The sequence below is a fragment of the Phascolarctos cinereus genome, unplaced genomic scaffold (genome assembly GCF_003287225.1).
Source record: "Phascolarctos cinereus isolate Bilbo 61053 unplaced genomic scaffold, phaCin_HiC Scaffold_726;HRSCAF=1367, whole genome shotgun sequence".
Classification (NCBI taxonomy): domain Eukaryota; kingdom Metazoa; phylum Chordata; class Mammalia; order Diprotodontia; family Phascolarctidae; genus Phascolarctos; species Phascolarctos cinereus.
In genome coordinates this window covers 7,781,623-7,806,836 of record NW_027556098.1, presented here as the reverse complement: position 1 = coordinate 7,806,836, position 25,214 = coordinate 7,781,623, and the positions used below count along the sequence as shown (strand labels likewise).

Below are 25,214 nucleotides of genomic sequence, written 5' to 3'. Positions count from 1 at the left end.
CTGTTGGAAAGTGGAGAGTTGCCAATCGGGAAGATCTGAGTTCAAATCCAGCCTCAGACACTTACTAGTTCTAGGATCCGGGGCAAGTCACTTAACCTTTTTTTGCCTCAGTTTTCTCATCTGTAAAATGAGGATGATAATAATAATAATAATAGCACCTATCGTAGGGATCAAATGAAATAGAATTTGTAAAGCACTTAGCACAGTGCCTGGTACACAGTAGGTGTTATATAAATGTTAGCTGTTATTATTTATTACCAAAGTGTAGAGGATTCACAAGAATCTACATGGTTGGAGGAAATAACTCTAGAGATTAAATCATGGCTCCCTAAAGGGTTAAAGTATAACAGAAGGAAGCAGCTACAAGCAGTAGGAACTACTAAAAACAACAACCCTTATAACAACAAAAAACTGAAAAGAAAAAATGCAAACCCAAGTTCAAAACGTTGGGAAGTAAAGCTTTTTCAAATTATGCTACAGTTCTCTGACTGGGCTGCTTGGGGTGTAAATTAAATGGACATACACTCCTGCCCACTTGTGTTAATACTGATTTCCTAGCAAGGGCCTTCAAAATAAATTCAGTTGATTGCAGAGCAACCAATTAATTCTAGGAGAAACGCTGACTAGAAACTTTGAGTAGTCCTAGGCAATCCTGTTCTATTTGAAATCCTGAGAGCCGGAGGTCACTGGGGACAGGGGGAGTCCAGTTAAAAACCCCAGTTTTCCATTGTAGTGTGGAAGGAGCATTTGTATTAAGGAATCAAGTTTCCTGAAAATTCAATTTGGACTTCCTGAATTATTTATGATACATCTCCAGTGCCTTCAGAAATTACCCTCCAGGTACATGAGAAGGGAAATATGAATGTTGTCTCTCTGTAGTTCATCTTTGAGAGTTGCATAGGGCAATGAGATAGGTTTAAAGCTGTTTTTTGACCTTCTTAAAATAAATTTTGGGCATGGTATTTAACAAGCTGTTGATTGGCTATTTTTCCCTTTTTGATTTCCAGTGGAATAGGATCCTGTTAAACTGGAATTAGAGGCTGAATAAGGAATTTTTGGACCCAATTCAAATGACACAAATCAGGCCCTGAACAAGTGATGCAAAGTTCACCTTCAGTTTAGGGGGAGGGGAGAAGACATCATTGCCTTGTATGGGGTAGACAGAGACCCTACAACACCATTATGAAGCCAGGCTGCTTCTGAGGAGACTGCTACATTGTGGTGGGGTGCCCAAGCACCCCAAGTCAAAGTTACTCTGGCTTGATACTCCATAGCTTATTCATTTACCTAATTATTCCTGCTAATTAGATGTTATATTCTGTTGTTTCTGTACTACTAGGGGACCCTCTAGATTTGGCCCTCAATAAAATTCAGTCCCTTAGGTAAAGCTCCAATTATCTTGTGTGAGTCGTCATTCTGGTGGAATTGTCAACTCACTTTCCAGTAGAGCCGGAAGAAAACAAAAGCAAAAAGTGTGATCCTCTATCTCAGGGTGTGGCAGGAGAATGTTTTGAGAGGACAGCGCCATAGAAAATTTTGCTATGGTTTCTTCATTCTTCTGCCATACTGGGTTCCCTCTCTCACCCTCTGCACCATGTAGTTGGTTGATGGCTAGACAGGCTTTAGTCATAGGCAAAATAGGATGTTGCCTACTGGTATGCTTTGAGGAACATAGAATACCTTTTCTGATCAAAGATATCTCCTCACTGGTCTTCCCTGAGACCTGAAACACATGCCATTGTGGGCAGAAAGAGTAATTGGGCTTAGGATGGAGAAAATATGATTTGTGACCCAATTCTGCAATGTAAACTACTTAATCTCTTTGAGCCAAATAATAAAAATTACAACTCACACTTATGTATAATATTTTAAGGTTTACAAGATGCTTGCCTCACAACTGATTTATAAGGTAGGTATTAGAAATATTTTCATACCCATTTTATATATGAGGAAATGTTTTCATACCTACTTTATATATGAGTTTCAGAGAAGTGAAATAACTTGCTTATGACCTAATAGCTAGTAGGCTTCAGAGACAGGATACAAGGATACGATCCAGGTGTCCTCATCCCAAACCAAATCCCCCAGTATTATCATTTGCTTTTGGCAAGTAAGGAAATTTAGACAGTGGAATTTATGACATCATATACCATATTGCCTAAGTTTCCTTACCTGTCAAATGGGGATGATAATACTTATGGATGTAGGATTGATTTGAGGAAAAATTTCATAAATCTTAAAAAAAACTAGGGGAACATGAGCTAGGTAGACACAATGGATAGAAGAACAGACATAGAATCAGAAAAACGAGTTCAAATTCTGTGTCAGATACTTAAGCACTTGTGTGACTTCGGGCAAGTCTCTTAACCTGTTAACCTGTTTCTTTATCTGCAAAATGAGGGTGGCTAGGCCTGGAGTCAGGAAGACCGGAGTTCAAATCCAGCTTCAGACACACCCTAGCAAGTCATTTAACCTCTGATTTCCTGACAAAATAGATCCAAAATGGATTCACTGGAGAAGGAAATGGCAAACCACTCTGACATCTTTGCCAAGAAAACCCCAAATAGGGTCATAAAGGGTCAGATATGATGGAAATAACTGAACAACAACAACAAAATGGGGATAATCATAGCACCTATTTCATAAAGCTGTTTTGAGAAGCAACTGAGATAGCATGTGAAGTGCTTTGCAAATCTGAAAGCACTATGTAAAATGCTAGCTATTATTATTATTATTATTATTATTAATTATTTGCTTTTAGGCATTGAAGACCTCTTGTTAAAAAGGACAAGTAGAGCTGATTTCACTGCTCTACTCATTCCACACTCTTTAATTAATACCTTTACATCAATTTCCATGGTTCTACACATTCATTTACAGGTTTTTACAGTGGGTTAGCAGTGAATCAGAAGTCAGAAAAAGGGTGAAGAAGTAGTTGTGCCAGGTGCTATTAAAAAAAAAAAACAAAACCACAACACACCCTTTCATATTTATAGCCATTCAAGTTCCAACACTTAAAATCTTAAAAAAATCCCTCTATAGAAATTACTCCAATGGAATGATCAGGAGGTTTTGTGAACAGAGGTGGCCTTTGAGTTGGGCCTTGAAGGATGGGTAGGATTTTGATAGCAAAAGTGGGAGGAAAGGAATTTCAGGCCTATCTATGATTATGAGAAAACACAAGGCACATTTGGGAAATCACAAGTAGATTTGGTTGGAGCATGAAGGAAACTAGTGTGAGATAAGACTGAAAGATAATTTGGCGGGAAGCTCATTTAGAGCTTTGAATGACAAACCGAGTATGGCCTTTATTTGGTTGGCAATGGAGGAGAATGGCATGACTGGATCTGTGCTGTAGCAAAATTATTCTGGCAATAATGTATAGAATGGATTGAAAGACTGTAGGTGGGGAGGCTGGTTAGGAAACTACTTTAAAAGTTCAGGTCGCAGGCAGCTAGGTGGCACAGTGGATACAGCACTGGCCCTAAAGTCAGGAGGACCTGAGTTTAAATCTGGCCTCAGACCAAACACTTGACACTTACTAGCTGTGTGACCCTGGGCAAGTCACTTAACCCCAATTGCCTAAAAACAAAAAACAAAAAGTTCAGGTCAAAGATATTATTGTTGTTGTTCAGTGGTTCGGCCACGACTCTTCATGACCCCATGGACAATAGCACGCCAGGCTCTTCTGTCCTCTACTATCTCTTGAAGTCTGTCCAAGCTGATGTTCGTTGCTTCCATGATGCTATCTATCCATCTCATCCTCTGCCATCCCCTTTTCCTTTTGCCTTCAATCTTTGCCAACATCAGGGACTTGGAGGAGACCTTGAATTAACAGGTCACTAGTAGGGACAGAAAAGAAGGCACAGATGTGAGCTGCGTTTGGAAGAAAGAATCAATAAGGCCTACTGGCTACTTGGATGTGGGATGTGAAGGAAAGAAAGCAGTCAGAGATGATGGAAAGAATATCGAATTTGGAGTCGTAGGGCTTTGTGTTTAGATCCTGAACCGTTTCACTTAATACTGTTGTGACTGGGGGCAAATTGTCAAACATTTCTGGGCCTCAGTTTTCTTACATGTAGAATGAAGGGGCTGAATCAGATTACTTCTACTATCCCTTGGCACTCAAAATCTGTGATCCTCTTTTCAAGCCTGGAGTATTAGAGAATGATGATAACAGATACAGGAAAATCAGAACAGGAAGATTTTTAAAGAAAAATATTTCCATAGCACTTTGAGATTTTAAAAGGACTTTCTTCCACATAGACCTGTGAGATAAGTGATGCAAACATCATTATTCTAATTTGTTGTTGTTCATTTGTTTTTCAGTTATGTCCGATTAATTCTTCATGACCCCATCTGGTTTTTTTCTTTTTTTTCCCATTCTTTTCTTCCTTCCTTCCTTTCTGCAAAGATACTGGAGAGATTGGCTATGTTCTCTAGCTCATTTTAAAGATGAGGAAACTGATGCAAATAGGGTTAAGTGACTTGGCCAGGGTCACATAGCTACTAAGTGTCTGAGGCAGGATTTGAACTCAGAAAGATGAGTCTTCCCGACTGTAGGCCCAGAGCTCTATCTACTGAGCCATGCAGTACTTTATAAATGAGAAAACCCAGACTCAGAAAATGTAAGTACCTTGCTCAGAATTGCAGGATTAGATTAGTAGAGAAACTGGAACTCGACCCCATGTTTCCTAGCATCAAGTCTAGTGCTCTTTACATTATACCATTCATCCAGATACTATACCACTGCTTAATAAAGCAGTAATTTGCTCAAATGTATACAAATGTTACTGGACAACTGGTGATCAGAATTGGAATTTGGGGTGAAGTACAGTTATTTCATGGGGTAGTAACTTCACCAAATTTGTAAATTTGGTTGCAAAAAAAAATTTAATAATAACATCTGGGGTGATTGTTGTTCAGTCATTTCATTTGTATCTAACTCTTTGAGACTCCATTTGGGGCTTTCTTGCCAAAGATACTAGAGGGGGTTGCCATTTCCTTCTCCAGCTCCTTTTACAGATGAGGAAACTGAGGCAAACAGGGTTAAATGACTTGCCCAGGGTCACACAGCCAGTAAATGTCTGAGGCCAGATTTGAACTCAGGAAGGTGAGTCTTCCTGACTCCAGGCCTGGTATTCTATTGCACTGCACCATCTAGCTTAATAAAGCAGTTAATTTGCTCAAACACATACACCTATTACTTGATGACTGGTTATCAGAGTAGGAATTTGTGATGAGGTACAGTTATTTCATGGAGTAGTGACTTCAACAAATTTGGGAATTTGAGTGTAAAAACCCCAAAAGACTTAACAACATCATCTTGGGTGATAGTAATGCCCCAAAATACGGGATTCTTCATTTGATCTATTAAAAACACATCTTGTTCTATTGTCGTTGAACACCTATTTAAAAATACAGTTTAAATCAATTTTGCAACTGATCTTCCCCGTGATAATAATCTTAAGGGTAACAAACCATGGCTGATAATACCAGTTAAAACCATATTTTGGTATGAAGCTCCATTAACATAGACTTCAGTGAGTGGCAAAGGAGAGGAAGGAAGCTAGTTTTGGAAGCAGAGACTCCTTGTGGAAAAATGTCTTCTGTTCGACTCTCTGGGAGTCCCACAGACTGCTGAGAAGGATCTTCTGGCAGACAGTAATTGCTTTGACAGATTGTGAAGACAGAACCAATCTCTGTTCTAAACTTCATCTTCCAAGCCTAGTTCTCTTGATTTGACAGTGAAAGGATCACCCATGGCTCTGTCTTCGCTCTTTTCTTTTGCTACACTCCCTTTCTCTGGGTCATCTCATCAGCTCCCACATTTTTATGCAAATGACTCCCAAACTTTTGTGAGCTCAACTATTGACAAAGACAGTGGGGATTCTATATTTGATTAATTGATGTGACATATCTCCTGGCTTTAATTGCTTTTGAACATCCATTTTGTAAACTATTTAATTCAAACCTGAGCCTCACCTTTATCATCTATAAACCAAGGGGCTGGAATAGTGGATCTCTATGGGCCTTTCAACTATAGTATTCCACGATTATATGGAAATTTACAGACAATGAGACACACAAAGTAGGGAGACAGATTAGGCCAGTCTTAGACCATTAGGGCAGAATTAACAATGAAGCTACAGTTTGCATGTGTTTTTAGGGGGAAATCTCAGTGGGAAAGTCAAATGCATTAGGCAGGTGAGAAATAGTAATTTTCTGCTGTGAGTACAACTTGAACTTTTATGTAATTTCTGCAGCTTTTTGAATCATAATGTGGTTAAAATGTCACTTTCAGCAACTGATTTTTCTAATTTGTTCTAGAGCTCAATTCTTACATTATAGATACTAGTCAGTAAGAATTGATCGAATTTGCAACCATGGACCTAGCACTGCGCTCTGTTGAGTATAAAAAGAACAAAAGATTTGAAACAAAGTTCTTGCCTTCAAGGAGTTTATAGTTTCATCGTGGAGCTGAATGCTCCAAGGTACAATTAGAAGACAATATAAACCATTATATGAAAAAAATTAAATGCCAAAATGTTTCTTATGAATATTGTTATAAATATATGCTATGGGAAAGCAAAGGGAAGAATGAAAGAAAGAGACGTAGACAGAGGCAGAAAGAGAGCTTTGGTATTGGCAAAACCTGAAGGAAACTTCATGAGAAGGTGAGATTTGAGCTGAGCTTGGGATGATATAAAGGATTCAAATGTATAGATGTAGAAGAAGAAAGTCAAGGATGGTCTAAATGCTAAAATGCCAATACTCCCATGAATTGGTGATCTCATTGATGTGGTTATTTCTTCTCATGAAGCAGATTGCAACCCATTCATGCCTGGCAATCCAGCATGACTCTTGTTCATATTCTCCCATAAAATCACGACAAAGAGTCTATCCAACATGTTGAGGGCCTTCCTTTGGTTCTCTTGCCATGGAATGGAGAACATAGAGGCTATGTATTGGCTATTCCTTGTGGTGATCATGTGACCACCCTACACACACACACACACACACACACACACACTCTCTCTCTCTCTCTCTCTCTCTCTCTCTCTCTCTATTTCATAAGGACAATCAAAAGGTTGGGAATCATCATAGCGTATTCAGGTTGCAAGTTTAACCTTATTCTGTGGTATTGGAAAATAAGGTTGACTCAGTAGGATGGAGTCAGATTTGGGAGATCACTAAATCCTAGGACAAGTTGTTAAGACATAAGCCTTTTGGCAATGATGAGGCATTAGAAGTTTATGAACACAAATCAATCAGTTTGTAGTTGAGTAATTAGCAAGCATTTATTTAGTGCTGTGCTTGGTCCTGTGTATACAAAGACAAACATGAAATTTCCTGCCCTCAAGATAGAGACAGATTATGATAAAAATGATGATGAAAGAGATACCTCACAAAGTTAATTCTAGTAGGGACGTGGAAGATCAGTCCTCATCTTCCTTCCTGTTTCTGTAGCATATGATACGTCTGTCACCCTCCTCCATTTTGATATTCCCTCTTCCTTTGGCTTCCATGGCACTGTTCCTTTTGACTACTTTTTCTCTTTGCTTTGCATGTTCCTCACCTTCCTTCCTAAACAGGAGAGTATTTCCTAGAGCTTTGTCCTCTAACATATTCTCCCACACCCCCAACATTCAATCAATTGCCAGTTTCTGTTGCTTCTGTAATACCTTTGTAATATTTCTCACATCCATCCCTCCTTCTTCCCCACTCCATTCTCCAGCCTAGACTATCATAATAGACTCCCAACTATTCTCCTTGCCTCCAGTCACTCCCCTTTCCAATCAGTCTATCATATCAATGACTTTATCATCTTGAAACAATATCATTTCTCTGTTCAAAACCCTCCAGTGGCTTCCATCTGAATGAAGAGGTGCAATAGGTCCTACATTAAAGGTCCCAAGCTATCTCCTCTTTTCATTTTTCTTTTTTTCTTTTTTCTTTTAAAGGCAATTGGGGTTAAGTGACTTGCCTAGGGTCACACAGCTAGTAAGTGTCAAGTGTTTGGTCTGAGACCGGTTTTGAACTCAGGTCCTCCTGACTTTAGGGCTGATGCTCTATCCACTGTGCCACCTAGCTGCCCCTCCTCTTTTGACAAATACTAGAGAAATGACTGGATGGTTTTCCTGTGATGTAATTTAGTTATTGGTGCTTTTGAAATATTGTTCTTTTCTATCATTACTGCCCAGGAATTTAAAGTACCTGAGTGGCTCCTGAAATGCTAGAATTGTAGCATTAGGTGTAATTATCATGGATATGGTAATTATCATGATATAATGGAGCTCATAGTCTAAGGGCCTTTTCTATAATATAGCCTCTGCTCTTCTTTCCCCTTTCACCCTCGGTAGTCAGCAAAGTCTCCTATATTTCTAAACAGAGGTGTCAGCTTGATGCTCACATGTGTAGTTACACAAACTAAAGATGGATGTGGAATTAGAACATCAGATGATGGGAAAAACAAGCTAGTTTTCCAGAGATTATACAGATGTTTCCAAGGGGACTTAAATACCTACCACATGCCTTTGATAATAGGACTGGAAAATGTTATTCATTTTATCATTTTCCCCTGTTTTATAGTAGAAATTTTTTTTTAAACATATCTATCAGTTACATTGCTTTCCTTTTTTTTATTCTCCCAAAAGAGGCCATTCTCCTGCAATATTAAAATTCCAGCTAAGAGTGAAGCCTGGGTGCAATAATCACATGTGTTTGACTATTTGTGCTTGGGCTGCTAATAGAACATGCATTTAGAAGCCTCCCAGAATGCCTTTGACAACTAATTCTTATACTTCCCTAGAAGGAAAAACAGATAGAGAAATGTAGTTATAGAATCATAGGGCGATCGATTGAGAGCTAGAAGGGAACATAGAAGTCATCTATTCCAACTTCTTAATTTTATAGACGAGGAAACAGTGTCTTAGTAACCAGGGTAGTAAGTAAGTCAAGATAACATTATAACCCAGGTCCTCGAATTTCAAATCTTTCTACTGAGCCATAGTTTTTCCAAGCCTTGCAAATTAGAATATGCAAACATTTAAAGCAATCCCTGGTGAAACTAAAATAATTCATCCTGAGCTTCAAAGAAATTTGAAAAGGCAAAATAGTGAGTACAACATTCAGATTCAGTGGCAGAAGTATCATTTTATATTCCAGTGGGTTTCAGAGGAAGAAGCAGGGCTACCAAATTTTAATTTTTCATTCAGATTTTTCACTGACAGCTTGAGTAGGATAGCTTACCTTAAAAAAAAACATAATATTTTATTTTTCCCCAATTACATGTAAAAAATATTTTAAACAATTTTTTTGTTTGTTTTTGCTTTTTTTGGTGAAGCAATTGGAGTTAAGTAACTTGCCCAGGGTCACACAGGTAGTAAGTATTTTGTGTTTGAGACTTGATTTGAATTCAGGTCGTCCTGACTCCAAGGCCAGGGCTCTATCCATTTTGCCACCTAGCTGCCCCCATTTTAAACATTTTTTTAAAAAGTTTTGAGTTCTAGATTCTATCCCTAGTTCCCTTCCTCCCCTCCTCCCCAAGATGACAAGCAATCTGATATAAACTATACATGTGTAATCATGTGAAACATTAGAATAGCTCACCTTAATGGATTGATACACTGACATATCTATGATTTTATAAATTTGTGTATTCCCACCACTGAGGCAGGGAGAAACAAACCTTTCTGTAGTTTGTCATCTTCTGTTTGTTTCCATCATTTCCCCGTACAAGAGCCACCCAATGAACTTGAGGCTTTCCTTTTTATTCTTTTAATACCTTGGAGGTACCAAACTAGCACCCAGTCATCAATCTGTTTCCTAATGCAATTAATCAACAACACCTATTAAGCACCTATTTTGAGCTAGGTGGTAGGAATATAAAGGCAAAGAATGAAACAACTTCTACTTTCCCTACCTTCATTCTAATGGAGAGGACAACAAATACATGTATAAACATAAAAATAAATACAGAGTAATTAAATATTAAGGCTATCTGGGAGGTAGGACACTAGCAAACAGAGGGATCAGAAAAACCCTACCTATGTTTTGAAGGAAGAGAGGAATTCTATGAGGCAGAAGTGAGGACGGAATGCAAGGGAGAGGAAATTGAGACAGAAATTCCAGTTCAGAGGCCGTTGCAATAATCTAGAGGAGAGCTGATAAAAGTCGAACTATGATGTGACTATATGAGCAAAGAGAAAGGGTTTGATGTGATAAATGCCGTAGAGCTAGAAATAGCAAGACCTGTCAACTAATTGTATTTGTGGGGGGGAGGAAGGGTGAGGAGTCGAGGATAATACAAACTGGAAGATGAGAATAATGGTGATTCCAAAGCCAGAAATGCGGAAACTTGGAAGAAAGGTGGCTTTTTTTGGAGAAAAATAATGAGTTTTGTTTTGGACAGTTTCAGATGCTTATGGGACATCCATTTTGAAATGTCCAATAGGCAATTGATAATGAGGCACTTAAGTTCTAGGACAGGGCATATAGATCTGTGATTCATCTGCAGACTGATCATAATTAGATCCATGGGATCCAATTTGCTTATTAAGACAGAGAGAATACAAAAAGGGATAAGAGGATGGGACAGGACCTTTGAGGAAGCCTGTAGTTAGAAGGAGTGATAAAATGATACAGATGCTGAGCCAGCAAAGGAGACTGAGAAGAAACAATTAAACAGGTAGGAGGAAAAACTAGGGGAAAGGAGGGGTAAATAGGCAATAATGTCAAGGGATTCTGAGATGAAAACAAGGGGAGAACTGGAAGCTCATGCCAAATAATCTCAGTTTCTTTTCCAGTAAAGTAAAATTAATAGCTAGTATTTATATAGCTATTTGAGGTTTGCGAAGCACTTAACAAGTCGTATTTTGTGCTGTCCTTACAAAAACACGAGGTAGGTGCAGTTATTATCCCCATTTTACAGATGATGAAAGTGAGGCTGACAGAGGTGGGGTTACTTGCTCAAGATCACATAGCTAGTAAATGTCTGAGGCTCAACTGAAACTTGGTCTTCTTGACTTGAGGTCTGATGTTCTATCCATCATACCACCTAGCTGCCTCAAGGTCTCTTGAGTCAAAGTTCTCAGTTGAAAGAAGAGGGAGGGAGAAATATGGGAAACTTGGGGAGGGAAGATACATTTGGAATAATTTCCATGGGGAATAAGATAGGGAATCAATTAGAGAGAAATAAAAGAATTGCTTTCTTGAAGTGAGGGCCTGGTTGAAGTTGGATAAAGTGAATTTATAATATAACTAGTTCTAATGATTGAGTGACTTCCTTTCATTTGTCATTCATTATACGAGTAGAAGTGGTAGAAGCAAAGAGTGGGAGTTATCCAGGGCTAAGGTTTGGCAAGGATGAATGGTGAAAGGGGGTGAGAAGCTTGAGAGTAGGAGATAGTATAGAGTTGAATTGATTAGCTACAGAGTTGAGATTGGAAATCTTGAAAACTAAAGTCAGAGCAAGAGTAATGACCTGAGAAAATATTGTCAGGTAGAGGGATTGGAGGTCATGATAAAAGTGGTAAATAGGTCTGGGAGGGAGGATGAGATAGAAAAGAGAGATGGAAAGATAAGAGGTTATGGTCAGAAAAGGGAACTTCAGAGTTTTAAATTAAGGAAATGGAATAAATGAGGGGAGTGCTAAGAGCTAGGGTGTAGCAAACCAACCCTATGTGTGTAGTAGGAATAGGTCATGGGATTTATGGAAACTGAAGCATGAAATGGGAGATTAGAGAGGTTGGGGGAGCATTAGTATGGGTGTTGAAGTCCCCTAGTATAAGAGCAAGAGTTGTGTATGGGAAGAAGATTGTCGGCTAGATCCTGGATTCCTTGATAAAGGAGAGGGGAGGATCTGGGGCTGGTACGCTATAGCCACCGTGATCTGGATTGGTTAAAAAATTTTAAATGAGTGAACTTCAAAGGTGGAGAGAATGATGAGTCATGGCGGTAAAGGAAGACTGTTAAAGTGGCATTGGGAAGCAAGGAATATTCTGACTCTTCCTCTTCCAGCAAGAGTGTATTGGAGGGCTTGAAGGTATAGCCAGTATTGTAGAATATGGCCAGGGATACAATGCCTTCTAGGAACTGGGTCTTTGTCAGGGCAAATAGATGAAAAGAGTGTGAGAGAAAGAGGTCCAGAATGAAGGGAAGCTTGTTCACTACAGAATAGGAATTTCAGAGGGCACTGTGGAAGGGGTGTGACGTTAGAGTGGGACATGGAAGGGATAGAATTGAGAAGGATGGAGATGAGTACGTGGAGGTGAGAGTTGCGGACATTTCGTTCCTGTGCTGATAGTAATTGATTAATACAGGGATAGAAGGAGAGAAAGGTGGCAAGAGATTGTTAGGTATAGGAGAAGTGACAGATGAGTAATTAGGCTCAGTCTCTAAGGAGTGTTGATACTAGGAGTATAGGGCTTTAATCTTTCCTGTCTGCTTCCCCAAGGGGTAAGTAGTATTGTATTCTTGTGTCCCATCTTGCAGGGGGGGCCAGGAAGGGCCTGGATATGGGACTACAAAGTCAGATATTACATGCTTGTAATCAAAATAACTGTGATACTTTGGTATAGCACATAATAGTTTTCAAAGTTCTTTCCCACGCATTATTTGATCCTCATAACAACAATTCCTGATTACTAGTTCAGTGTTTGTTCTAATAAAATGGCTTGACATGTTAAAAATAAATAAATGATAAATTGGAATTTTTAAAAAAAGAAAATAAAATATCTGACAAAATAAGATGAAGAGGAACTGAATAGAACCAGAACTGACATTCCAGTTATGCCATTAATTAGCTATGTAATCATGAGAAAGCCATCTAAACCCTCTGGACTTTATAAAATTGATTAATAATAATAATAATAATGATAATGATAACTAGCATACATACAGCTTGTGCCAGGCACTGTTAAGTGCTTTATAATTATTATCTCATTTGATCTTCATAACAACCCTGGGAGGTAAGCACTATACAAGTATATATTAGTATTATATCCCCATATTAGAGTTGAGGAAACTGAGGCAAACAGCGGTTAAGTGACTTGCCCAGAGTCACACAGCTAGTAAGAGTTTGAGGCCAGATTTGGCTTCAAGCCTTTAAGATCAAGTCTTCTTGGCTCCAGACCCAGCCTCTTCACCACCTAGCTGCCTCATAATCATTTTAATTACAAAATTTGTTATCTATAAAACTAGGTAGGTTGAACAAAATGATGCTTTTATAAAAAGTCATTTTGATACCTTTTGTCCTTACATTAATTACATCCTTTCCGGATATACACCACCCTCCTCTCCCAACAAATGAGATCTCCCTTGTAACAAAGAAAAACAATTAAAGCAAAATAAACCAACCCAGTGACTGGTATGCAATATTCTCACATATAGAATGGTCTCTGTGGTCTCTTCTTTCTAGCTCTAAAAATTCTATAATTCTAAGTAGAGCAAATAATATTATTGACCCTCTTTTAGAAATGTGAAGAAACTGAGGTAGAAAAAAATGATTTGCCTGTAATCACAAAGTAAGTCTTCCCTTATACCTAAGCCTCAAATGTTTAAAGATGCCTCTCTCTCTTTTTTTTTCCAAATTCAAATCACAAGTGGATTTGAGAGTTAATTTGATTTTGCCACCTCTCTCAAATTGCATTATTAAAAAGTAATTGCAAGAGGCAGCTTCATATATCTCTGCCTTTTGTGCTCAATTCCTGTGTATACCCAGTGCAAAGGACACTTTTTTAAAAAGTCTTTATAAATTCAAGTAACAAAAAAAAGCAAACTAAAAAAAGATGCTAATCTGAGTCTATTTGGAAAGGGCCTCCTGTGGAAAATGAAGACTCAAATCCAATAATGATATTCTGCCAATATGTTTATACTTCATGGAAGCATAAAATCTCATTTTGTTTTAAATGAGATGCTTTTTGATTCTGAAATGGATCCCTCTCTGATGCTCTTTATCATGTCCCCTAATTTTTCATTTTATTTTTATCCAGGTCCTAGAGGTAGAGAATGAAGTTTGCATTTATTGGTTACAGAACGTGTTGACAAAGAATTGCCCAATAGCTTCTACTGGGAAAGGGCTCTTATTTTATAGGAAACTGTATGATTCTATGTTGTCAGTTGTACTTTAGGCTGTGATGGGACATTAAAGGTAGGGGAGAGGTCTGTGCCAGGATCTATTTCACTACAATCACATCCACCAGTTTTTTGAGTGCCTAGGCTAGTTAGCGTTCTGGGGAAGCACAAAGACAGAGTGATGCCTCCAAATGAAGACATTCAAAGGATGATAAATTAATTCATCAGAAGGAGGTTAAAGCTGAGGGTGGGGGTGCAAAAAAGGAACAGAAAAAGCAAAAGACCAGAATTTAGAAATAGCTCTCAGCCCAAAGTATTTTTGTACACAAGCAGGAAGTCTCTTTCAGGAGGCCAAGCCACAGATTCTTACACATGGTCCTTGCATAAGTAACTCTGTGATTAGAAAATAGAACCATTCCTTCAGAAAGCATTAGTATTAAACTTTTAAGGTGGTGCAGCTTGATTAATTTATTGACGTTGTAGATCCAGAGAGAGCAAGCTTTTGGATGGAAAGGCCTATATGCAAGTGCCTTTAACCTTCCCTCCCCACAACCCCTTTCTTGTTTTGACAAGAATACCCGACATTTTGGAAGGGCTTTTTTTTTTTCACCATCATTAACAAAATCAAGTGTCCTAGCCCTGCACTTGGTTAGAAATCTGATATTTAGGACCATATGCTGGGAAATGCTTGAGATCTCAGAAAGGAAAAATTTTAAGGTGCTGTACAGTTACCAGTTCTTCATTTTGCTCAGGTAAATGCCGTATTAAAACAACTTCATTTTTTCTAGAATTGGTTTATAGGTAGGTAAATGTTTTTTTATGTATTTCATATGAGACAGTAATGTCTAAGAAAGTTTGGTGGGAGGAGAGGTGAAGGGAGCCATCAGTGTGTTTGTGTGTTTAAATTTCACAAACTAGCATGAGCCTCTGGTGACCGTATAGACATCTGAATGCAGACGTATAAAGCAAATCCCTGTGTTTCTAATAACTCACAATTATGTAGAACTACTTGAAGGTTTATAAAATTCTTTTTTCACGGCAGTTCTCAGGGAAGTAGATACTATAAGTATTATGATCTCCATTTAGGAACATAGGCTTAGTGCTTAAATGATCTTCCAGCCCAAATTCCTCATTTTACAGATGAGGAAACTGAGGCCCAGAGTGCAGAACTCAGGTCCTCTAACAGCACTTTTTATAGACAAGGAAACAGGATCAAGTAGGGACTTATTCATCTTGAATTAAGTGAATTATCTAATCAGTCAATCAAAAAGAATTTTGTGCCAGACACTATGCTAAGCACTAAAGATACTAAGACAAAACAGAAACAGTCCTTGCCCTCAAGAATCATACATTTTACGCCCAGGGTCATATCATTACGTCTATGTGTGTATACATCTATACAAATATAGGTATGTGTGTGTATATGTGTATATGTATATGTGTGTGTGTGTATATATATGTGTATGTATACACATTCTCTCTCTTTTTCCTCTTTCTCTGTGCTTAACTACATGTTGCCACGGAAGGTTATTCAGTGAGTAAAGATATGGCAGTGATCTCATGGTCAAGTTTCACTTCTTTCAATTCCTGGAAAAAAGACAAAAAAGACAGCATTTGGTAAATTCCTTGTCTAGTGTCTGATGTATTTATGTCCCTAAAGGAGAGCTAGTTAAGGGAGGCAAATGGAACTTAAGTCACATAAATATAGTCTCTCTCTCTCCCTCTCTCTCTTTCTCTCTCTCTCTCTCTTCTCTCTCTCTCTCTCTCTCTCTCTCTATATATATATATATATATATATATATATGTATATGTATATTTATATTTATATTTATATACCTACATATACACACATATACTCTACTTAACTGAATACTGTCACAGGGAGATTATTCAGTGAATGCAGATGGACATGAGAGAGTGCATTTGGTAAATTTCTTGTCTAGTGTCTAATGTATTTATGTCCTCAAAGAAGAGCTAGTTAAAGGAGACAAATTGAACTTAAATCACACAAATACAGGCCACAAATGTGCACATACATGTAAACACAGATGTGTGCATGTATGTCTAGGGATATACATGCATGTATACACATGTGTGTACACGAACACACACATGAAGGTTGAACAAATAACAGTAGATAACTCGATAGCTTCTTTTTCGATTTATCTATCAGGTTATATGGCTGAGCTATGGCTTCTCCCAGTTATGAAACTATACGCCTGTTAGTATAGCTCAGTGTCAGGGTTTGCTTTAAGAATGCTCATCAGAAAATCTTTGAACACACTGGATTTGAATGAGGAATAGAGGAAAAGTGATTGAATTAGGAGTTGGGAGACTGAGATTCTGGCCAGTCTCTGCCACTAATTCACAGAAAGTCGTGTGACCTTCAGATAATGTGGAGAGAGGATTGAAATTGGAGACAGAGGACCTGGGTTCCAATCCTCCCGGCTCTGCTATTTATCATCTCGGTGACCTTAAGCAAGCCACAAACTCTGTGGACCTCAGTACCTCCCTGGTAAAATGAGGATGTTAGATGAGATGGCCTCTAAGTTCCTCTTCAGCTTTGAATCTATGAATAAGTTGGCACAGTTTCTACTACCATCTAGCTGTGCTGGGTAAGTCAGTAAACTTATTGAAACCCTACTTTTTCCATCCATAATAATACCTCATATGGATATAGTTCTTTCAGTTTACCAAATACTTTTGTATCCATTGTCTCGTTTGAACCTTTACAACAAACCCTGGTAAGGTAGGGAGGTGAAATGTTGTTATCCCCATTTCCCAGGTGAGGAAATTGAGTTTTGAAGGCGTTAAGTGACTTTCCCAAGGTCACATGGCTAGTAAATATAAGATCTGGAACTAAAACTCAGAAATCCCTATTCTAAGTCCTTTGCTTGCTCCAATAAATCACATGATGGTTTGTTCTCCCATCCTACTCTCTTAGAGAACTCCAGATCTCTCCTTTGCTTGCATCACTCATGTTTTATCATCTTTATTTGTGTATGCCATATTTCCCCTATGAGATTTTCAGGTCCTTGAGGAAAGGGATTGTCCCTTTTTTTGTCCTTATATTTTTGTACATAGTAGGTATGTGTTGAATTGATTTATATCCTCTGTGAAACAAAGGGTAGGATTAGGCGACCTCCAAGTTCCCTTCCAGTTCTAACAGTCTATGTAAATAACAGAGCTTCCTTAATTTCAAGTTTAGCAATCTATGACCTTGATCAAGCTTACCAAATCACCAGTGGTCTTGGTTCATGTTTTTTTTTTAATAGATTTAAAAGCAGATAAGTAGTAGTCTCACATGACTTTTTTATGAAATACAGGAAAGCATATCACTTGTACCTCTACCCAAGGATGATAAATAATTAAGATTCTGAACCTAATATCCTCATTAGAATAACTGGACACAGTATGTTCTATGAGAGAGGATTGATTTTTTTCAGCACTGGTCTCACTCTATTGTTCCATAATGTTCAGTTATTTATAATGGTTCGTCCCATTTCCAAATCTAACTTCATGAATCCCCACCAAACATTATGAGTCCTTCTATGGATTTCAGACCATTTCACCCAATGAAATGGTCATATATATTTGTGTATCAAGCAGAGTTTCCCTGAAAAGATCTGGGAGGGAAAGAACAGATGACCAGAATTAAAAACAAATAACCACCAAAAAAAGCCCTCTTCACTGACTGGTGTCTTTTTTTTTCTTCCCTTTACAGGAAGTCTTTTGCAGAAAGGGATGCCACAGTCGACCACATATAGTTTTGAGAAGACAACTTAGACCACCTTGTGCCCAGTAGCTCAAGAGGGAAGGGAGAGTTTGGTTTTTTTAATTGTTACCTGACCTTATTGGCCCATTCATACCCTTCTAATCCCCAGAAACTCTCTTCTCCAACCCTCCCTCTAAGTACAGCTGCTCTCATTTTTGGAGAACTAATTCATCTAGCTTAGGACTCATCCAGGCTCTCTGGCTGTGCTTCTTTTTCCTCATATCATAGGTTTCACTCTAGGTCATTTTTACTCTGGAAGGTGCAGGATTTGAGAGTAGATACAGAAAGTGTAGGGGCAGCTAGGTTATGCAGTGGATAGAATGCTGGACCTGGGGCCAGAAAGACTCATGTTCCTGAGTTCAAATGAAGCTTCAGAAGCTTACTAGCTGTGTGACCCTGGATAAGTCACTTAACCTTGTTTGCCTCAGTTTCCTCATCTGTATAATGAGTTGGAGAAGGAAATGGCAAACCACTCCAGTATCTTTGCCAAGAAAATCCCAAATGGGATCAGGAAGAATTGGACATGACTGAACAACAACGACAATAGTAGGAAGTGAAAGGGGAAGAAACTCAAATCTGTTTCTGTTCTTTGTGTCAGCAACTCTGATAAAAAAAAAGATTCAGTGAGGAAGAAAGTTGAAGGTAATTATTAATTTAAAAAAATGTAAAATTTAAAATTTTTTAAATTTAAAAAATAATTGTGACTCTTACTCATCCCCTGTCCATTGTCACAGAGGATAGGACATAGTGAATTCTCTTTCAGGGGTGGTTTTCAATTAGAGGCTCAGGTATAGGTTATCTCAGAGGTCCGTTCCAACTCTAAGATGCAATGATTCTATGAAGTGATTGTACAAGCTGTTTAAAAGACAAGTTCCCTGAAGGCAGGTACTGTTTCATTTTTGCCTAGTATCCAGCACAGTGTCTTGCACATAATAAGCATGAGTAGGAGCTTAATAAATGTTTGTTGAATTCATTTGAAGGTATCTCAAAGTCTGGGCTTAAGAGCAGTGAGGAAGAATCATGTATTTCAGACTCCATGACGAATCATTCTTATTGCAAGGTATGTTGATTTTTAGTGATCAAGGGGAACAGTCAGGCATGCAAACTGTAAGGCTGAGTTTCCCTTGCTCAATTTCTTGACCAGTATGACAAACTACAGTACTATCTTGCTGGAGATTTCCCCATCATCTATACTCCCCTTGCTCAAGAGGTATAATCTTAACAGCCGTTAGCCATCAAAACAATGCAAGAGATCAAAGTGTTTTTACTCACATAATAAAAATAGCACCTTTCTCTTTTTTCTTTTTCTCTTTCTCTTTCTTTGTCTTTCTCCCTTATTCCTTCCCTCCCTCCTCTTCCTTCCTTTCTTTTTCTTCCTTCCTTCTTTTCTTCTTTCTTCCTTTCTTACTCACTCTCTCCCTCTCTTCTCTTTCTCCTTTTTTTTTATCTTTCTTTCTCTCCCCAATACAATGTAAGCTTCTTGAGCTCAGGTATTGTTTTGCTTTTTGTCTTTCTATTCCCAGGGCCTTAATAAATACTTGAGGAAAAGCAAATGAGGGCAAGCTATACAACCATGTTTACTTAAGAAAGATCTTTTCTAAAGCTTTCCTTAGCCTAAACTAAGTCAAGGATTTTCCCCTTGAGCATCATATGTATTGCAACTGTCAGATGATGCTTTCATTCTGGCAAAAACAGAGGCTTCAAAGTCTCCAGGAGATTCTGTCTGATGCACATGGTACCCTGATGGGAACTACTCAGAAAACTCTGCCTTAAACCGGTATCTTGCACGGAAGTTTTCTGCTGCATAATCTACCTGACTGTTGCACTGAAACTATGAATGCCATATCCTTGCAAGAAAACCCACACAGGCTTCCTGTTTCATGTAGATCACAAGAAAAATTGCACATTGTGTATTTCGTTCATCTAAATGCTGTTTTCCTGCTGCTAGGAAGGAGAGCTTGCCCTTTGAATAATATACAAATAGCTTTATGCTGGACTACTAAAGGTGGTGTCAGATATCTGGTACGATTAACGGACCATTTTCTACCATGTCCAATGTCTCCTCAGGATGAAGAGGTGGCTCTGAGTTCTCCAAGGCTGAACCAGAAGAGCATATAAGCTTTCTGCTTAGGCTCTGGTGGAGCCTGAGGTGAGATCAGTTGATCTCCAGCTTCTGGAAAAGGCCAGTTGAAAGCCTTGAACTTGGATCTGATTTCAGTTTAAAGGACAAGTGGAAATTTTTTGGAGGATCAGAGAATAACATTTCACCCAGTCCAATTGAAAGGATATTCACGCAAGGTTTCAAAAATAAGGAACTGACTCCAAGTTATGTCTAGATTAGAAGCTTGGTGACCTCAGGCAAATCATTTAAATCCTCTGGGGCTGTCTCCTCTTCTGGTAAATGAGGAGGTTGAACTAGATGACCTCCGAGGCTTCTTCCCATTCTAGAGGATTAATCCTCTGAACTATGTGCAAATTGCATGATTTTTTCTGCTTAACTGTTGTAGAGGTGTCTCAACTGGGACCATGCATTTGAACACCCCAAGCAAGACTTGAAAGTGGTGCCCTTCTCCACCTTGGAAGAGGCTTTGAGCTTTAAATATAACGCATGCACTTGATTTGTCAAACAGTAAATACTTCCGTAGGAAGGAAAGGGGAATTATACAACATTTTAATATGTACTTTTATGCAAAGTAATATAGAAAAAGTCCCTCATTATGCATGCCCCTCCTCCCCTAGAAGTGACTTTCCACCTTTTAGCCTTAATTCTGTGCTGATACATTGTGCAGTTAAAGGAGAGAGTACTGTCATTTTGTGGATAACATTTAACTCAATTAAATTCAAAAGGCATTTATTTGAGGGACTACCATGTGACCGGTTCTGTGCCAGGAGCTAGGGAGACAGAGATAAAAATGAAAGTGGACTTGCCCTTAGAAGAGCTTACAGTCTAGGGGTGCAGAGATAAGGGAGGAGGAGGGGGAAATCATATACATAGACAAGAGGAACAGGGACCAGAATATGATTTCTTTGGTAGAAGAAACTCTTCAAGTTAAATTTTTAGACCTCTTTCTAGATCAATGAGAGGTTAAATAAGTTGCCCGGCATCATGTTGATCCACTAGATAACAAATCTAATGAACTTTTCTCAGTCGCCATCCTTCTTTCGGCAGTATTTGACCCTACGCCTCCCAGAGGGTCTCCTCTTCATTTTTGTGACACTGATTTTTCCTGGCTCTCAGTGCCCTTGGCTGAATCTTCACCCGGGCCATGCCCACTAACTATGTCATCCAGAACCCTGTCCTAGGACCATCTGTCTTTTCTCAATATATTGTTTCACTTGCTTGTCTCATTGGCTCCTGAGATTCAATTTATCATCTCTATACAGACGATTTCCTGGATCTTTTTATCCAGCATTAGCCTCCTATGAAACAGTTCTACGTTATCAACTGACTTCTAGACTTCTCATATTGGATGTCCTGTAATCAATTCAAACTCCACGTGTCTTTTATTATATTCCTCCCCTCCCCCAATCCTTCCCCTTTGCCCAACCTCTCTGTTACACTTGGGGGCACCATCATGTTCCCAGTCACCCAGGCTCACAGCTTTGGTGTGTTTCTCAACACTTCATTATCACTCAAGCCATCAGTCTAATCTGTTCACAAATCTATTGCTTTTTTCCTTTAACAACATCTTTTGTATATGGATTCCTTCACTAAAACAGCCTCTATTTTAATTTTGTTGTTGTTGTTCAGTCATGTCTAACTCTTCATGACCCCATTTGGGGTTTTCTTGGCAAATATACTGGAGTGGTTGGCCATTTCCTTCTCCAGTTCATTTTTACAGATGAAGAAATGGAGACAGACGGGGTTAAATGACTTCCCTAGGGTGGCCCAGCTGGTAAGTGCCTGAGGCCAGATTTGAACTCAGGAAGATGAATCTTCCTGATTCCAAACCCAGTAATCCACTGTGCCACCTCATTATATAACAGGCCCTTAAAACCTTTCACCCGGGCTATTACAATAACCTCTGAATTAGTCTCCCTGGCTCAAATCTTTCCCCACTCCAATCCATTCTCCATTCAGTTGCCAAAGTGATTATCTTATCCTAAAGCCATGTCTGACCACTGTCACCCAGACAGATTCCAGTGGTTCCCTATTACTTTCAGGATCAAAGATAAAGTACTCTGATCATCATTACAGCCCTGGACAACTTGATCCCTTCCTCCCTTTCCAGTTTTCTATCCCCTTTAGTCCCCTCCTTGAGCTCCATGCTGCTGCTATGACTGCCTACTTACTGTTGTCCACTTGACAGTCTGTTTCCCAAGTCTACGCCTTTTTATTGACTGTCTCCCCTTCCTGGAATGCTATCACTCTTCATCTACATGTCTTTCTTCCTTCCAGACTCAGTTAAAATTCCACCTTCTATAGGAAGTCCTTCCTGGTACCCATAAATGTTAGTACCTTCCCTCCTGAGGTTATCTTCAATTTGTCCTGTCTCTATTTTGTCTATAAAAAAGTTGCCTTTCTCAATCAGATTGTAAGCTCCTTGAGGGCAGAGACTGTTTTTGACTTTCTTGGTATGTCGTGGCATAGCACAGTGCCTGGTACACAATAACACTCAATAAATACTGAGGCCAAAATGTTCTCTGCCCGCTGCACTGTGCATAGATGAGCAGATACAAGACATATAAATTAAATGCAGAGTAATTTCTTTCTTGGGGGTGAGGAGGTGGGGAGGCAGAAAGGGAGTACGAAGGTCAGGAAAGACCGAGCAACAGGAGGTGTCACATGAGTGATTACAAGCCATCAGAAGGGAAATAGGTTCTTGGGAGCTTCTCCATTTACCCTAAATTCTTGTTCTTTTATCTTTAAATGGTGACTCTCACATATAGATCTTTTACATCTCCAAGTTCTAAGAGTTTCCTCCCCAGGGGGTCCTCAACCAGGCGCCTATGAATTTGTTTGTTTAAATAAATATTTTGATAACTATATTGCACTATAATTGATTTCCTTTGCAATCCTATGTATTTAAACATATTCTGAGAAGGGGTCCATAGGCTTCATTAGATCCTGGGATCATACAGCCAGTTTGTATCTGAGTGGTAACTCCAACCCAGATTTTCTTAGCTTCTGAGGCTAGCACTCTTACCAGCTAGGTGATAGAGTGGATAGAGTGGTTATAACATTGGGTCTGGGGCCAGGAAGACCAGAGTTCAAATCCAGCCAGGGACACTTAGGAGCTGGGTAACCTTGGACTACTCACTTAACCTCTGCCTGGCTCAGTTTCCTCATCTGTAAAACGGGAATTCTAAATATCACTTACCTCCCAGGGTTGCTGTGAGGATCAGATGAGATAATATTTGCAAATCTTGAAGTGCTATCTAAATGCTAAATATCATTCTCATTTCCTGTTGTCTTTCTACCAACATAGTTCAGGAAAATTTCCCTGCTAGATGTCACAAAACCTTGATGGCAGATTGTTAAAAATTCCCCAGGCTTTCTCTCACAAAGTTTTCATCAACCTTCCACATTTTCAATCGAATGGACACCGGTGAGTGACTGTTGGTCCTACTGTTCCTCTTGTATTGAGGGTTTTTCTGGGAGCTTTCAATCAACTAGGAGAAAGATCCCCAAAGAGTTTGTTAACTAGCATACCAGAGCAGAGGAGGTATTTGCCTGTTAAGTCTTTGTCTACTCTAGCTTTACCGTCACTTTACCAGAATGTGAACCTGGTTTTTTTGTTTGACTTTGTAGGAATACATAATTTCATATGACTATGATGACACATTTTCAGATAGAGAGATGGATGCGTCTATTGTTATGGGGGGGATTTAATTTGGGAAAGAGCTCACTAAAGTCACTTTTTAAAGGAGTTACTGCATTTCGATGGGTACTAGAAAATAATAGCTGTTAAAGTAAATTCACGGCAAGAACCAAAGAAATGGTGGTGATGATGGTGGTGGTGGTGGTGGTGGTGGTGATGGAAAATGTTGCAGAGAACCTTTGAGATCGTTTAATCTGATCCCTTTATTTTGTAGTTGAGAAAATGAAGGCCCAGAGAAGTAAAATAATTTGCTCACCACTCTTTGTGAGCTGGTCCCACAGCTGTTTGTGGCATAGCCTTATTAAATATCCACAAAGTAACCTTGACTGTGAACACAGTAAACAGCCATATGACTTCTAAACTCAAGCAGCGGCAGATTAACGTCTTAGTCTGGTATTTCAGGAACCCAGGAGAGAAGTGTGGTTTAATGGGGACAAAGGGGTACTTTCCAAGACTACTCAAGAAGGAAATGACCACTCAAGTGCCTTTTTAGCAGAACAACTGAACTTTTCTAGAACAGAACAAAATTTTAAGGATAAACTTTTTTTTTTTGGCCTCAATCTTTATCCATGTTGGAAACTCCCATTGAGAAAACTCCCTTCAACCTATGCAGATTGCCAACTGGTTTTCAATGTGTAGTCTTAGAACTTTCCCCTAGGGTGGAAGAGGGGTGAGGATGGAGTGGGCTAGCTTTGCATCATCCAGCTCAGTATGTGTCAGTTTAAGCTTGAACCCAAGGATTCTGGACTCCGAGGCTAGCTCTCTAGAAGATAAACTTATTTCATCCTTTTGAATGCAAACTCAAATTAATCTACAATACTCCAATTAAAGATGGAGCTCCTGGTGTAGAGACTCAAGGCAGAAAGGTTTGAGACTGAGTAAAGCGTGTGTGGGTGCATGGAGAATCTCACCAATTGTGTTTATGCCTACTTTTAAGCAGACTTTTGAGACTAGGGAGCAGTAAGCAATTCAAGCTTTTCTTTCAGACTCCCAGGCGGGGACCTCATCACCGTTTCTTTTTCCCTAGGGGGATAGATAACAAGGCGCTGGACTTCCCAGAAGCTGGTGGGGATGAATTAATGTTTATAAAGCAGCCGGGGAGTCTTTGTCAGTGTCCTTGAAGTGCAAATTGTCTAGATGTCTGATAAGACAAGAGGCCAGAGTAACCCAAACTTTGCCTACTAAATGAGGCCTCAGGTTGCTGGCTAAGTGGGGTGTAGGTTTATTTTCTTCATCCTTCACAAAACTCATTTCTTGGTTGTGCAAGAGACTTGTGACCTGATCAACAGAAAGAAAAAGAGCTTGTATGTCTGCTTTCCTTGCAGATAAGAAAGCCTTACATAAGGCGGGGGATAGATACCAAATGTTCTCGAATACTTTGAAGAAATCCAACCCAGCCTAGCATTTTATCATCTGAGGCCATCATAGACACGAGGCCCAACTCACATCCTTTCACATAAACCGTGGTTTCACTTACCTTTTTAAACCAACTAATATGTAGCTTATTTTTCAGACTGTATGGTAGTAAACTTACAACAGCG

The 25,214-nt window shown here is 39.1% G+C and overlaps 1 long non-coding RNA gene across 3 annotated transcripts in view; it reads left to right on the top strand.

Moving 5' to 3' along the window:
• LOC110222491 (uncharacterized) overlaps window positions 1-25,214 on the top strand; it is a 114,270-nt gene that overhangs the window by 83,210 nt on the left and 5,846 nt on the right. Inside the window, exons 1-4 of one of the 3 annotated variants that reach the window (XR_013482728.1) lie at window positions 14,048-14,828; window positions 17,801-18,736; window positions 18,832-18,911; window positions 19,919-23,400. This is a non-coding gene — a long non-coding RNA (uncharacterized LOC110222491). Of the gene's footprint in view, window positions 1-14,047; window positions 14,829-15,922; window positions 16,692-17,800; window positions 18,737-18,831; window positions 18,912-19,918; window positions 23,401-25,214 lie in introns of those variants that run through there. The other 2 variants (XR_013482727.1, XR_013482729.1) reach the window with 2 other exon arrangements.